This window comes from Neophocaena asiaeorientalis, unplaced genomic scaffold, assembly GCF_003031525.2.
Source record: "Neophocaena asiaeorientalis asiaeorientalis breed wild unplaced genomic scaffold, Neophocaena_asiaeorientalis_V1.1 scaffold152, whole genome shotgun sequence".
Classification (NCBI taxonomy): domain Eukaryota; kingdom Metazoa; phylum Chordata; class Mammalia; order Artiodactyla; family Phocoenidae; genus Neophocaena; species Neophocaena asiaeorientalis.
The window spans coordinates 5,000,314-5,015,152 of NW_020185338.1; positions in this window are offsets into that span (position 1 = coordinate 5,000,314).

Genomic DNA, 14,839 nt, shown 5'->3' on the forward strand with positions numbered 1-14,839 from the left:
CTATATTATTAGATTTTCTAATATTAAGCAACCCTTGAATTCTTGTCATAAACTGTTTGCAGTGTATTATTTTTAATATCATGATGAATTTGATTTGCTAGTATTTTATTTAGATTTCACATCTAAACTCAGAAATGATAGTTTTCTATAGTTTTATTTTTGTGACCTGTCTGTTAGGTATAGATATCAGGGTTATGGGATGTATTTCACATTATGTTTTCTTAATTTTGTATTGAGATTTATAATCACATTTTTCTAAATTCTGTTTAACTAATTTTATTACTTACCACTAGTTATTTTATATCAGCATTTGGATAGTAGCTGTTCTATTCATCTCTTATTAAGGGGAAGTTACTAAAATCCACAGCCTGCTCTGTCCCTCTTGCCAGAATGTTACACGTAAGGTCTATTTTCTGCATTTCCTTGTCATTCACTCAATCTCACCTAAGAATGACTTCACTGGTTATTTTTTTCTCACAAAACTCTATGCCAGTGTCTTCTGTCCTTTAGGATGGAAGAGGAGTTTGAAACCATTCTATGATTTTATCTACATAGAAGCAGATCTTTCTGCCTACATGTATTTTGAATTTTTTTTGTCTTTGAAATTTATCTTTTGAAATTTCAGTTTTCCAGGTAAATCAAAACTGCTTTACATCATAGGATTATATTGCTAAATTGTTAATATCATTTAGTTAAGTTTTCTTCCATTTTTTATATTGTTTTTGTGCTGTGAGTTTTGCTGTATTTTTATGGGAGTGTTCTTTGGCCATGTCATTTTCTACTCATAACCTCCATTGACTTCCTGTTTTACTCAAAGCAAAAACTAGGGCTTAGTTTTGCCCTCCAAGGCATGGATGATGTTTCTTCCTTGCTTCTTTGAACCATCTTCTATTTATCTTTCACTTGTCTCACTCCTGCCTCAGCACCATGGCACTTATCCTTCCCTGTTCTTGGAAAGTTCTCACCACAAAACAAATGTACAGTTAGATTCCTCATCTCCTTGAGAGTCTTGGTTCCCAACTCAACCTCTCATATGTCCAGACTTCCTCTAATTTTAACCTCTCATTAACATTTTGTGTTCTCATTGCCTGATTTCCTTTTTTTTTTTTTCTTATCATTACATGAAATGCTTTACATCTCATTCATACATCTTGTTTATTGTTGGTTTCTTTCATAAAATATAAGCATCACAAGGGTAGAACTTCAATTGTTTTGTTCACTCCCACAACCCCAGTTCCCAGAGCAGGGATGGGCACATAGTGGGTGTCGACTGAAAAAAAAATACACAGTGTGAGAGTTGTGAGTTAAGTTTTATTTGGGGCAAAATGACGACTGTAACCCAGGAGACAGCATCTCAGAAAGCTCTGAGGAACTGTTCTGAAGAGGTAAGGGGTGGTGGTCAGTACACATGTGATTTTAGTGAAGGGGGCACGTGCAATCAAGCACACATTTGGGCAGAGGCTTGTTGCTAGTCACAAGGAGCAGATGTCTCCGTTAATGATATTAGTGCTTTTCTAATTATGAGAAGATGCAAGAAGTTGGGCTCATAAAATCTTCTCCTGAAAATATCTAACTATCTGAAGGCCTGTTCTGCCAGTTTTTTCCAGAGCACGGAGTGCCTCATTCCTGATCTCCACCCTGAACTCCTTTCAGGGTGTGCTGAAGGTTAGTGACTGCAGTGGCTAGTGGCTTTATTATTGCAGTGCCAGATGGTGAGTGACAATTTTTAGTTGGCATAGGGACTCAATCAATCTCTATAGAATGAGTAAATAATGTGATTTGATAACAAAATGGCAATAATATAATTAATTACTTTGGGAGTACAATTTGCAATATCCAGACTACTCTTGGAATTTCCATCTGGAACTACCACTAAGGTGAGCACCTACTACTGTGGAAAGGGAGATGGGCATCCTTTGCATCAATGATGCTGATTGTAGTAGCTCTAATGCTACAGGATAAGAAAAGCTAATATTCTTTTGCAGAGCTATTCCCATCCAGTGCTCTATTTACTTACTGATGTTTATGTTTTATAGCAATATTCCCAGAATGGATATTAGCAGCATCCCTGTTAATGTCCATTCTGATTGGCTGTTTATTATTTTGAATGCCAACTCTGCTTAGAGATTTAGAAACCCCTTCATTGGAATTATTTTAAGGAAAATAACTGTTGTTGCCGGGCTGCAATGTTTTAGTGCCTCACTTCTTTTTTTCTCCATTGAAGTAATTATTTTATATCTTGATTTGTGATAAAGTAGTTTCTTAGAAATTCAACAATAATGTTAAGTAGAACACCCTGTAAACTCTTGTGGATTTCATTGGTAATTTCACTTTTGCGCTTTTCCTCTGCCCTAGAATGGTCTTCCCTGTATCTTGCATGGTGGAGTTTTTCTTGACATTTACTTCTTGGGTCAAATGTTCCCTTTACAGAGAGGCAACCCCTGTCCAGACCATCTAAAGTAACCCATCACAATGTTCTCTGTCACTTGATCATTTTTTTCTCCACGGCACATGCCATTACCTGAAGTTATGTATTGTGCATTTATTCATGTATATATATATTTAATTGTCTGTTTGTTCCTTCATTTGATTATAAGTTTAATGATGTCAAGACTTTGTCTGTCTTTTTCAGTACTGTATCCCCAGCACATAAAAGAGTGCCTGGCACATATTAGACATTCAATAAGTATTTTGTTAATCAAATGAATTAATGTTGACCTCCTAAAGTAGCTTGACAGTTAGGTTCTCTGATATTAGCACTGAAACATGAGAAAGGTACTACAGATAATAAAAAGAGAAAACATAAGAGAATAGCTCTCAGGACACAAACTAAAATTAAAGGCTAACCAGTTGCCTTGTGTGTTATTTTATTGTATGTGGCATTTGGAAGCTGCTCTTACTAGTTCTATATTCATACTGTCAACAAGCTACTGCCACATCCATTGTAAGTGATGCATTTATGTACCAAGGCAAGAGAGTTTCTTCAGATTTTTTTTTTCTCTTGTAAAGCACTCAAAAATACAATTCTAAAAGACAAAATGTCTGGAGGAGGATAGGTGTGAGAATTATGTGATTCACACCAGAAACTTACATAAGGATTGCATCTGGTCTTAACATAAAGTGGTCATTGAATTTTGGAAAATTGAAATAATATTATTTGGCTGAGCTGTAGGTGTACTTTCAAGGGTATTATATGATTTGGTTTGAATAGGGAAAGAAACCATTTAACTAAATTTTTATTTACCTTAGCACTAGTCTCAAATATCATCTACAGATTTTATGTTTAGATATATACCATATATACTCAGTATTTCTATGGCAAAAATAAGCTCTGCATCATTCATTCATTCAATAAATATTTTCAAGCAAAAAATACATGCCAGGCACTGTGCTAGGTTCTGGGAATAAACAGAAAGCAGTCTCTGTCCTCTGGTATTCAACATCTACTACATAAGAGTCAATTTGCCCAGTGGTAGGAGTAATGTGAAGTTATAGCATTATCAAGGGCCACTGTGGAAAATTAAAGTATCATAAACTATGGGATTAACCATGTGATTGTTATGCAGTAGACATACAAGTAAAGATCAGCAAAACTTGCGTGTGTGTGTGTGTGGGAGTGGAGGTTTGTGTTTGAGGTCTGTGTATGGATTGGATTACAATATAGTTGGAAAAAGGAAGAAAATGTAGATAAATAATAGGAAGGCTAGGCCTTCAGTGTTATCTATGCTTCTATGGTAATTGATCCAGACATTCAGAGGAGGAAGATCAGTAAAGTCTACTCCAATTGTACAGCCTTATGCAATTTAAAATAAGCTTTGAGGGATCAATAAGGGTTAAATAAATAGAAAAAAGAAAGAGCTGTGTCAGGGTAGACCAGATGAGCATGACTTGGTGGGGACTCAACTCACCTTCAAGATCTCTTGCAATTTGGAAATTCAGTGACTCTCTTTAGGATTACAAAGAAAAGGTACAGCTAGAAAAATTAGGAAAGGCCAAGAATATTTTTCTAGGCAGTGGATTTTAAAACGTAATCCCTAAATCTGCAGCATCAACACCACCTGGGATTTATTAGAAATGCAAGTTCTCAAACCCCATTCCAGAACTACTAAATCAGAACTCTGTGTAGTTCCCAGCATTCTATGTTTGAACAAGTCTCCCTGGTGATTCTGAGGAATGCTCAAGCTTGAGAACCACTGTTCAATGTCATAGATGTGTAAAGAATTAAAAAAAAAAAAAATAAAAGCAAAATTAAGGATCAGCTATGGCTGAGATTTAGGGTGGCTATCAAGTCACTTGCCATAGATTCACACGTGAATCCTGATGAGATATTTTTGCAGGCTTGGACGAGGAGAACCCGAGGTGACCAGGTCACCTGAGGAGCTTATAGTGACTTCTTGATCCATGTATCTGGTCTATACTTTTCCTCTTTTCCTCTGTGTCATGCTGTTCCCTCCCTCTGGATACCCTTTCTCTCTGTCTCTGTTTATGAAGTCTACTCATGTTTTAAGTACTAAAAAGATTCCTTTCTCCTGAAAATTTTTTCATACCAGTAATATCTGTGTAACTTGTTTGCCAGTTTTTATTTCATTTACTGTTTAAACTTTTTTTTTATTGAAGAATACAATAACGTGCCAATATCTCACATGTATAGCTTGAGGGTATTTTAAAAATACTAAATACACCTATGGAAGTGCATTTTATCAAAGAACAAAACATTGCCCGCACCCAGAAGTCCCCTCATGCTCCGTTCCAGTCACTAGCTACCCCCAAGGTGAAAGTACCAACTATCTTCATTTCTAATAGCATATATTAGTTTTGACAACTCTTATCTATAATTTTTCAATTTGTTTGTATTTCATCCAACCAAGTTGTGTGGGTATAGAGCCTTGATAATATTTTTGGTTGAAGTATCATTTCTAATAGCAACATTGAATCGTCATCATTGAAATATCACTTCTAATAACATACTATGTCTGGAAAACCTCTGGAAGAATCCGTGCTCTTAGAGATTGCAAGTTGGGAAAGAAAGGTATCATCATATTATGTACTATAATAAGAACTATGCAAACTTGCTTACCAACCAGGCTTCTAAAAGTCTTTCTCCAATCTTCCTTTTTCTCTGACACCTAACCTAGCTACCCCTTTCCTTTGAATCAAACGGCCTGAGATAAATCCTTCATTTCAAAACACCACCCTCCTCTATCACCACTCTCCCTTCCTCTTAGCATCACTTCCTTGACATGTACTGCCCCCCTTTCTACTACATTTGGTAACCTTTCCTGGGATGAAGGATGTATTCATTTTTCAGTTCTCTAGAGCACTGGCTTACCCTCTTCAGAAATGATTACTTGTGCATTTATTTCCTCTTCGGTATTCATCCATTAGACACTAAAATGTAAGCTCCAGGAGAGCAGGATTCCTGTCTTGTTTATCATTGTCCCTATAGCAACCATAATGACTTGACACATAATTGATGCCCAACAAATGCTCATTTGAAATAGAGTAATAAAGTTTTAAAGCAATAAATATTTCAAATGAGAGCTTTCTGAATTTGAAATGTCTTGGCTCTACCAATAACTAATCACTTGTCCAGTCAAATCATTAATTTCCCTGTGCCTTAGTATCACCCTTTGTAAAGTTGGGACTGCAGAAGTTATCAAAGGTCTTGAACTCAATGGTGAGCACAAAGGAAACAGGTGAAGATGAGGACTGTGGCAAACAGGACATCCGAGGGGCTGCCTCCACTAAGCTCCAGTAGCTTATTATGAAGGGAAAACAAGGATCTAATGTTGCTTCAGATTCTAGTATTTCTAGAGATGCTCAAACTCCATATTTTTCTTCAGTGAAACTCTCATGAAATGTTCACAATGAATTCTATTAAGAAACTGAAAACACCCTTAGCTGAAAGACACCCACAGTATAACTCTTTGTTCTTGGGGTTGGGGAAGCACTAGCAATTATTTGACCCATTGATCATTTTTATCTTTCTAACCAAAGCTGCATCTTAGGATACAATTCATCACATTTCTCAAGATTTCTTAAACATCAGAATAGACTTGGAAAGTGAATATTTTCTATCTCTGAAAGAGTGGGAGTAACAATCTTTCTTTCAAAACTGTCTTTCCTTCTTGTGTGTATACTTCCGTAAAATGGCACTTTGATGTCAGACCACTTTGATATATGTTTTGATAGCAAAGTGGCCATGACTCAAATTTCAAGGACCACTGCTTTTTCCTAGAATTTCATAAAATAAATCAGTCTAGATATGAATATATATACATAGAGTTAAAATTTCTTGTACATTTAAATTTAATTAGTAATATGACATTTAGAATTGAAAACAAATTATATATAAAGCAATAACATAAATAGGGGAGTGATGGAGCAAACTAACTTACTTGATGAAATATTAACATGTTCAAAAATGACAGTAAATCTTTTACAAAGATGAGAAGATAAATCAATTCTAATGTCAAATAAAGAGAGCAAAATAGGATGACATTTGGCATATGAAGCTAATTTTTAAAAGAATTTGCTGAATTAAAAAAATACTGATATAAAAATGTTAAGTATGGATGAGTTAGGGAAGAAAATTATAAATGATCTTTTTGCTCAGTTTTCTGGATAGTGACTCTAGTGACTCTGTCACTTAAATTTTTTGCACATATCTGTGTATTTGTAAGTGTATATGTATTATATTCTCTGTCAAATGTATTGCATAATATAGAAAACATTTATTAATGGAACCAATGAAAACCAGTCATAATATCAAACTGTATCTTATCCTGCTATGTTCATGATTTTTATCCTGAGTTTGATTCTCAACTCTGCTTCACTTTGCCCATATGCATGCCTTTTTTGCAAATTCAGATGAAGGAAGATTTAAAACGAGACCAGACGCTAATTTCCTGAGCATCTTCTCTTAGACAAATAGCCAGATGCTCCCTCAGTGGGGGAAAACGAGCTGTAGTAGTTATCACAGAAATTAGAAGAAACACCTAACAGAACACCTGCAGGAGCATGTAAAGATGAAACAGTCTCTGGAGGAAGCCCGCAGGGCATGCTCAGGCCCTCAATCAGGATATCTTAGGTCAGCGCATCTGTGCAGTGTGCACTTGACACCCTGAGAAAACAGAGGCTCAGAAAGAAATGTCAGGGTCAGTCCAGGGAACTCACCTGTTGGCACAGCTTTGTTGCAGTGTTCCAGGGAGGACAGGATAAAACTACATTGCTCAGAAGTCCTATTTAGAGTTTAAAACACATTTAAGAATTGATATATCATGTTTGATAAGTTTCTATACTCTCAGACTCATTCAAATGTGAAAGAAAGGGCATGTATTCCTGGAAGACTCTTTGTATTTTTAGATCATGAGTAAGGTAGATTCAAGGATGAGAGAATAGATAGATTCATGGATGAGAGAGAGAGAGAGAGAAATAGAAGCTGCTTGATGATGTCAATTGCTAAGCACATAAAAATATCTGAGACTTTAATGACAAAGCCAATCTCTCATGGGAAGATCATTTGAGAGAGTATTCCAGGCAGAGGGAATGCAGTCCAGCATCATAAAGTGGGAATGGGCCGGCAGCTATTAAAACCTGACAGTATTCTGTGAGAATCTAGTACGTGTAGGATTAGGCCTGGAGGAGATGGTCCTGAAGAGGGAGACAGGAGAAAAGTCATGCAGGGCCTTTTAATCCAGGTTGAAAGATATTTTCTTAAATGCCTAGGAAGCTATTGAAGGTTTTTACACTGGGGAGCTGGGGTGATCTGATTGCCACTTTTTAAAGATCACTCTGGCTTATGATGACATACTTTTCAATATTTTCCATTTATGGTCTTGCCTTTGAACATCTAGGCTGTAATCCAAACCAGCAGACACAAAATGGTGACATGATTAGGAAAAGGCTGTCTTTATAGTACCCATTCTGGACCAATCTGTTGCTTTTATGTGCACATTATCATTGTCCCTGACCCATAATGGGCCCCAAATTGGAGGCAGCATTCCACCTGAGTCATCATCCAAACCACTTTATGAAGTCTTCGTCTATATAAGTCTCTACACGCTCATTCAATTACTCACAAGGCCTGATTTTCTCAGCTTACAAGGAACATCAAAATCACAGGTTCGGATGCTCCTATTAAGACCCGTTTGAGTGATTCTGTTTTCACAAAGAGTCACCAAGAATCCTTGCACACATTAAATGTAACAAATATGATAATGATACACACAGTTCTGTAACTCAGTGAAGGTTTTTTTTTTTTAATTTTCTTTTTTTCACTTAGTTCTATCCTAGCCCTTCAGTGTCTTGGTGAAAGGCAAATATCAGCATTTTGCCAGACTCACATTATTTCAAGCAGAAAAAAAGGGCCATAAAGGCTGAAATAAGTCTTGGGGGAAACACATGTGTGTATGTATATATATATATATTTAACTAAACTACTACAATATCAAACCTGATTTGTGTATACATGTTCTCAGCTCTCCTTCTCCCAAAGCTCGTAGCTGGAGAATAGTCTTTTTCCTCAATTTCCCAGACCTTTAAGGATAGTTTGATCCTTGCCAGAGAAGTTTTGGACTTTTATGATGAGAGATAGAGAATGGTCAGATGGAGTAGCAGAGTAGCTAGAGGGGAAATTGAAGGGCTTAGCAAGATAGAGGTTAAGTTGGTTTAAGTGGAAGAAGGGAGAAAACGTAAGAGGTTTTTCAGCTGAAGGTTCAGGGAACAAGTTGGGGGGAATGTTCTGAATGATGAGAGGGCCTGGTGGAAAGTGGAGAGAGAGACAGGAGGAAAGAAGGAGATTTTTAAAAAGTGGGTTGGAAATGATGATTTTGATCAGAATGCCCTCTCTCGCTCTCTCTCACTCTCTCTCACTCATCTTTCAGTTTTTCTTCAGACACAGTTTAATACAAATACTTGACTGATTGGATCAGTGATTCCAAAGGGTACAAATACCAGTACCTTTTTTTTTTACTCATTTGGTAAGAAAGAAGGTAAAGGACAAAAAGGAAAGAAAGGGAGACCTATGGAGGGAAGGAGATTAAAATAAGGAAGGAAAATAGTCACACATTTTAACAGTTAAGGATTTCATCTCTTAACGTTTCAAACTCTTTTTCTGTACAGAGATCTTCTTCTAAGATGTGAAAGAAGCCATTTCTTTTTCCTCAGTGATATCCAGTAGTTTGTTGGGTCTGGAAACACGACACAGCTACCTAGCATGGAACTCCAAAGTGCTCGGGAGTCTGGACTAAAGCTACTTGCTATTCCAGGTTTATCTCCCTTCAAACTGTCTCCCATTCTTCACATATCAGTGATTTACTATCCCCAACACACACACCTGCCTTGCCTTCTTGTTTTCTCAACCAGGAATATCTTTCCTTCCACTTCTATTAATGTATTGAACAATGATCTATCTTACACATTCTTTGTACTATTGGTTCTCGATACAGTGACATTCATGCTAATTGAGAACAAATATTCAATATTCCACTTCCCAAAATTACTTTAGAAATTGTATGAACATAATTCTCAGTATAATACCTTCAGCAAGATTCCCTATAAATATGCAATCCTGGAGTGATTTTCTTAATCCTCTTATCTTTCTCTGCATCACACATGAAGGCACATACATGGCACAAACCTACAAAACACACACACACACAGTTCCACATCCTTTCCCAATCTCACACATATCCCAAGGGTAACAAATCTTTTGGTAAAAAAAAAATCATTTCTAGAGTCACACAAAAAGGATCTTTGTCCTGTCTTGGTCAGTGGCAGCTGTGTTCCCAGAAAATTCAGAACCTTACAGGTTACCTCACTAGTCAAAATGAATTAACTACCTTCCAGTTTCAAAACTTTAGTTTTTATCTACACAGAATATATATATATATAAAGATTCTCACATATTCTTATTTATTATATATCTTAAATTTTTACATAATTTAAAGATTGTGATACAGATTGTTATAATTATTAATAAAGAAAAGGAGAGCATTTTCAGTTGAATAACTATGATTGCAATCACCTAAAACACATTAATTAACTTTTTCTAAACATGTAGGCAATGCATTACTATGGCTAATCAAATACTGTAACAAATTAACCTGACTACTCCATGGTGGTAGCTTAAGTAGGAATAGAAACCTAGTCACCAGGAAGGGGTAATGATCACTAAGGAGTGACTGTATTTTACTATTCAGAGGAAGGAAATACATTCATGTGCCAAATGAAATTCTAAATCAGTTCTTCAGTTTGCTGTTTAAATGCAAAGTAGTCAAAACATTAGTTGATTAAGTACTTAATTTTGTGAAGCAGTATTCTTGAAAGAAAGGAGCTTAATTATATCTGTGCTACAATGATTTTCATTTATAACACACTAACAAGAAAGGCCAAAGCTATTCAAAGAGTAAACATGAATAAAAAGTGTTTTGAATTATAAAAGAATTACATAAAGTGCAGGAAGTATATTCTTAATCATATTGTTGATCAATGATAACTTTATGTTTTTGACTTTAATAAAATGAAGACAAAGAGGAACTCAAAAGATATGAATAAGTAAAAATAATGGTGCGTTTACTTCCTTGGCTCTATTTCCCCAAGAATTCATGAATAATTCTAAAATCTGAGTAGGGACCGGCTATCTATGCATGACTCCAAAATAACAAATAGAGCTTCTAAAGAAAGCTAATTTTTATAATTATTTACATCAATAGGTGGATTAAGAACTTTAAACAGTTTAGCACACAGACCATACTTAGACGAGATTAACCATTTTGGAGTTAATTGGCTGGAAGTTTACAAATCAGTTACTTATTTTTGAAAAATGGATTTATACGAGATATTGATACATGCCAGTTTTGTTTCATAGCAATACTGTGTCAGAAACAAGGTTTGAAACTTTTCCCCAAATTTTATAAACAGGTTTCAGAACCTCTAATTGTAATTTTTCAGTACAATTATACTTAATAAATGAGGTCATTGTTTTTTTTCTGTGTCTTGTTTTTGAAAGGACATATAAAGCACTTACTATATCTATATAAACCATAAGTGACTGAGGGGAGAAAAAAGAAAAATTTTCATGAGAAGGGATGGAAAAGTGGAAAATCTATCAAAAATATCTCCAATAAAAACAATTAGTTATATTTAGAAACTCAATAGTTTATGGCAACCATTATGAGCTAAGAATACAACACAATACAGCTAATGAAGTATAACAGTAAAAGCTCATACGTTTTAATGAGAAAGGACAAACTTCTATTCTAAGGGTAGCCAAAAGGACCATTAAAATATACACTTTACCTATCTAGAGAGAGTGTCTGAATAAGAATCTGCAACTGGAACAAGAACATGAGAGATTATGCAAATCAGCCTTTGAAAAGTATAAATCATAACTCGTAATGTGAAAACCTGAGATGCAGTGAAAAAAGAGTACAGTAAAAGCAATTCCTTCAGTAAGCATCTTCTCTGCTCTCAACATATTCCAAAGCAGAGCCTTCCACCTTTGAGAGACCCCTCCTTCCGCAGATGCCCTTTGTACCAGAAAGGGGCAACCCCACTAAGAGCACTTGCATTGAGTGGAACCAGCATGTGGAATGGAAGCTTGTCCTGTGCACAGACCAACTTCCAGCAAAGGCAGGTCAGCACTCAGTAACCAAAGTAAGGCTTCTGGCTGAAAAATTACCTGGTCAAAGAATGCAAATTTGACACTCAAATATTCTTTTAAAATCAAATTGTTGATTATATTCTTTTTCTGAACTCCAAAATTTTCAATTCTGTGAAATTTTAGAGAGTTAAAATCTAAAGTGCACCTGCTGAAAAGAGGCAGAATTTGTTTATAAATGAATACACAGGTATTCCATCCTTTTCTGCTTCCTCTACCCTAAATACCCTTTGGTCACATTTTCCCCACACCTTTCCACAAAGAAGGTCTGCTACAACTCACTGTTTCATATCTTGCTGTTTTACATACATAGTGTTGTTTCACTTAAGATGTCATTGGCAGGAAGTAGTCAGTTGCTAAAAGAATCCTATGGAATTCTCTTGTAGAAATAAAATCTATGAACAAAAATAGACAATGCAAAAAATATAAAGTTCATTTTAAACTATGGATTTAAAAATTAATATAAAATAAATAATACATATTTTCTATCCAAGTTGATGTTACTTTACACAATTAATGTTTTCCTAAAATAATTTATGTAAACTTATATAAATTTTTACAAAATATTATCTAAATTTTATGTAAACCAGAATCATTACTTATATGGAGTATGAAAACAAGTTATTTGACTATAAAGTTAATATGTTCTAAAGTTAAGACACTTCCAAAGTTTAAACAGACACTAAGACCTTCATCTGTTTGCTTTTTTATAATGGAGATTCAAAATATTTTCATAAGCAATGCATACTTAGAGAATCAAAATTAAAGGAGGTTGAGTAATTATCTGGTGGATTTATAGATGGCAGATAATCTATTAGATAATAATTCACTTTCCAGCCTGAATAACTTCTAGCTTTCTGGAGGAATTGGGGGATGGGGGCATCAGATGTGTCATTCGAGTGTTCTCTCACTTATTTTGGCTATAGAGGGACTGTGTTTAGAACAAGCAGTCTATGTTAAAGTTGCCTGAACTCCTTATTCTGAGCTATGACACATGCCAGGTTGTGGTAGCCAAATTTGTGTGGCAAATACTCAAAGTGGAATTATTACCAGTATTATCCATCAGGATTCCAATTCACATCTAGCCTGTTTTATCTTTCAATCTCTATTCTTCCTTTCAAATATGACCTTGTATTTGTTTTGCCTCAAAAACAATTATTCATTACTCTTTTGGCTTTTTCTCTGCATATGTTTAATAAAAGCCCATATATTTTACTCTAATTTTCCAAAACTTCTGATGCTCTCTGAAGCTCATGAGCAATTTCCATTTCCAGAAACAGTAAGGCATCCTTCTGAGATGTTGTTAAAGCCTCTTCTAATACAGCATGAGTTTATTTAAACTCAGTGCCAAATAGCTCCTTGGTGGTGGTTTCTGCTTAGAGGCAAAAATTGAATAGCCCACAGAGAATAATTTGAAGAGTGGAAGAGTTTGTTCTGTAACAAGTCTAAAGTCCTCTAGGGAAGACAGTACTAGCCATTGTACCTTTCACCTTTCAGGAGGAATGGTCTTATCTCCATTTCTCATTATTGGACCGTTAGGCTTGTCAAATTCTAATACATATTTAAGCTTCCATAGGAACCCAGATATTAATGCCCCATTTCTCCATCCTGGTGCATAGTCATATCTCTTAACACATAGATGTCAGACAACCTAGTCAGAAAAAGAGCATGGAGACCAGAATACAAGTTTATTTTTCTATTATCGTATCATGTGGAAATAACTCACTATTCATTTTGAAGATAGAGAAAATAACCCTTTAAATTGCAGAAAGAAGTGAAACTTAGTTACACAGTATAAATAACATTTCTTGAATGCACATAACACAGTTCCTTGGAAAACCACGAAGAAAAGAAATATTACATGTATCAGCCACTGAAAACTTAAAATCATTATGATCTAAAAATTAAAAGATTGTTCCACAATTTATCACTGAAATGGAGGAAGAAATACATTTTCTTTCCCTTTTTTCTATTTAAAAATCTGGAATTGGTTGTGTGCTTGTATTTAAATATCTTCTCAGAGCTTAAACCTCCTGGCAGTCATCTTGACAGAACCACCTGCCTGCAGAAACAGTGAGCCCTTCTCTTTCTGTCCCAGCTGATTCACTGCTCTCTCTGGTGTCCCCAGCAACAGGCGTCTCATTAGCACCTGAGCGATGCCAGTTTCTGAGGAAGGCTGTGAACTGATTAAACACATGCTCCATTTTTATCTCTTTATGAGTCATTACTTAAAGGTTTTATCATCAGCTTGCCACACTTAATTACGTGGAGACATAATTAAATATGAGCATTCTTAGGCCTGCTTTTTTAAGTTTTAGTTTAAACTTAAGTGACATGTTATGCTGTTTGCTAATTTAAAATGATCTTTAAAAGAGCTGTAGGTGGTGCTTTTTTTGAAGGGGCATAGCAGGGCAGGGTTTTTATTTTTTCATACATAAGTTATTGTTTTTACTTTTTTTTCAAATTGAAAAAAAAAAATTCTATCTGCATTTAAAGACATCCAGAGTATCACCAGAAATAGGGATAATTAAATTAGAGCGTGCCACGTTTGTTTTTATAGGATACAAGAAAGTAGAGGATTGTTTGCCTTATAAATTACATTTTAACTGGGATACTAGGAAACCTCAGGCAAAATCAGATGGCTAACTGAATTCTTTATTTTCCTTGTGTTCTGAAAACATCTTTTAATTGGATGAAGATACTATAGAACAAAATTATTCATCTTGATAAGATTATACACAGCAAGATTTTCTTTTTCCCATGTTTATTTTCTCTGATCTCCTTTAAACTGTCCTATATGTAAAACTCAGGACTGAGCTAAAACACTTATCCACATCTCCCACTTGCTAACCCATTGTGGGGGGACCAGGAGGTTTGGTTTTATTGTCACACTTGTCCTTGGCCTCTCCAGGACACTGCTATAAGATCACAAATCTTTTAACGTTCTCCAACTTTCTATGGACTGATCTCCATAATCAATTTTATTAGTGGAGACCATGAGCCTTAGACCCTTCATGGTCTAACCCCTACCCCATTCCCCACTTAGGAACAATGAGGAAAAATAGTCACTTACTTCCCTCCTGTGTTCTAGAAAGAATGCCCGATTGTGTAAGCTATACAAGGTACACAGAGATGTAGGGCAACCACACAAGGGAATTGTGAAAAAGGAGAGTGTGA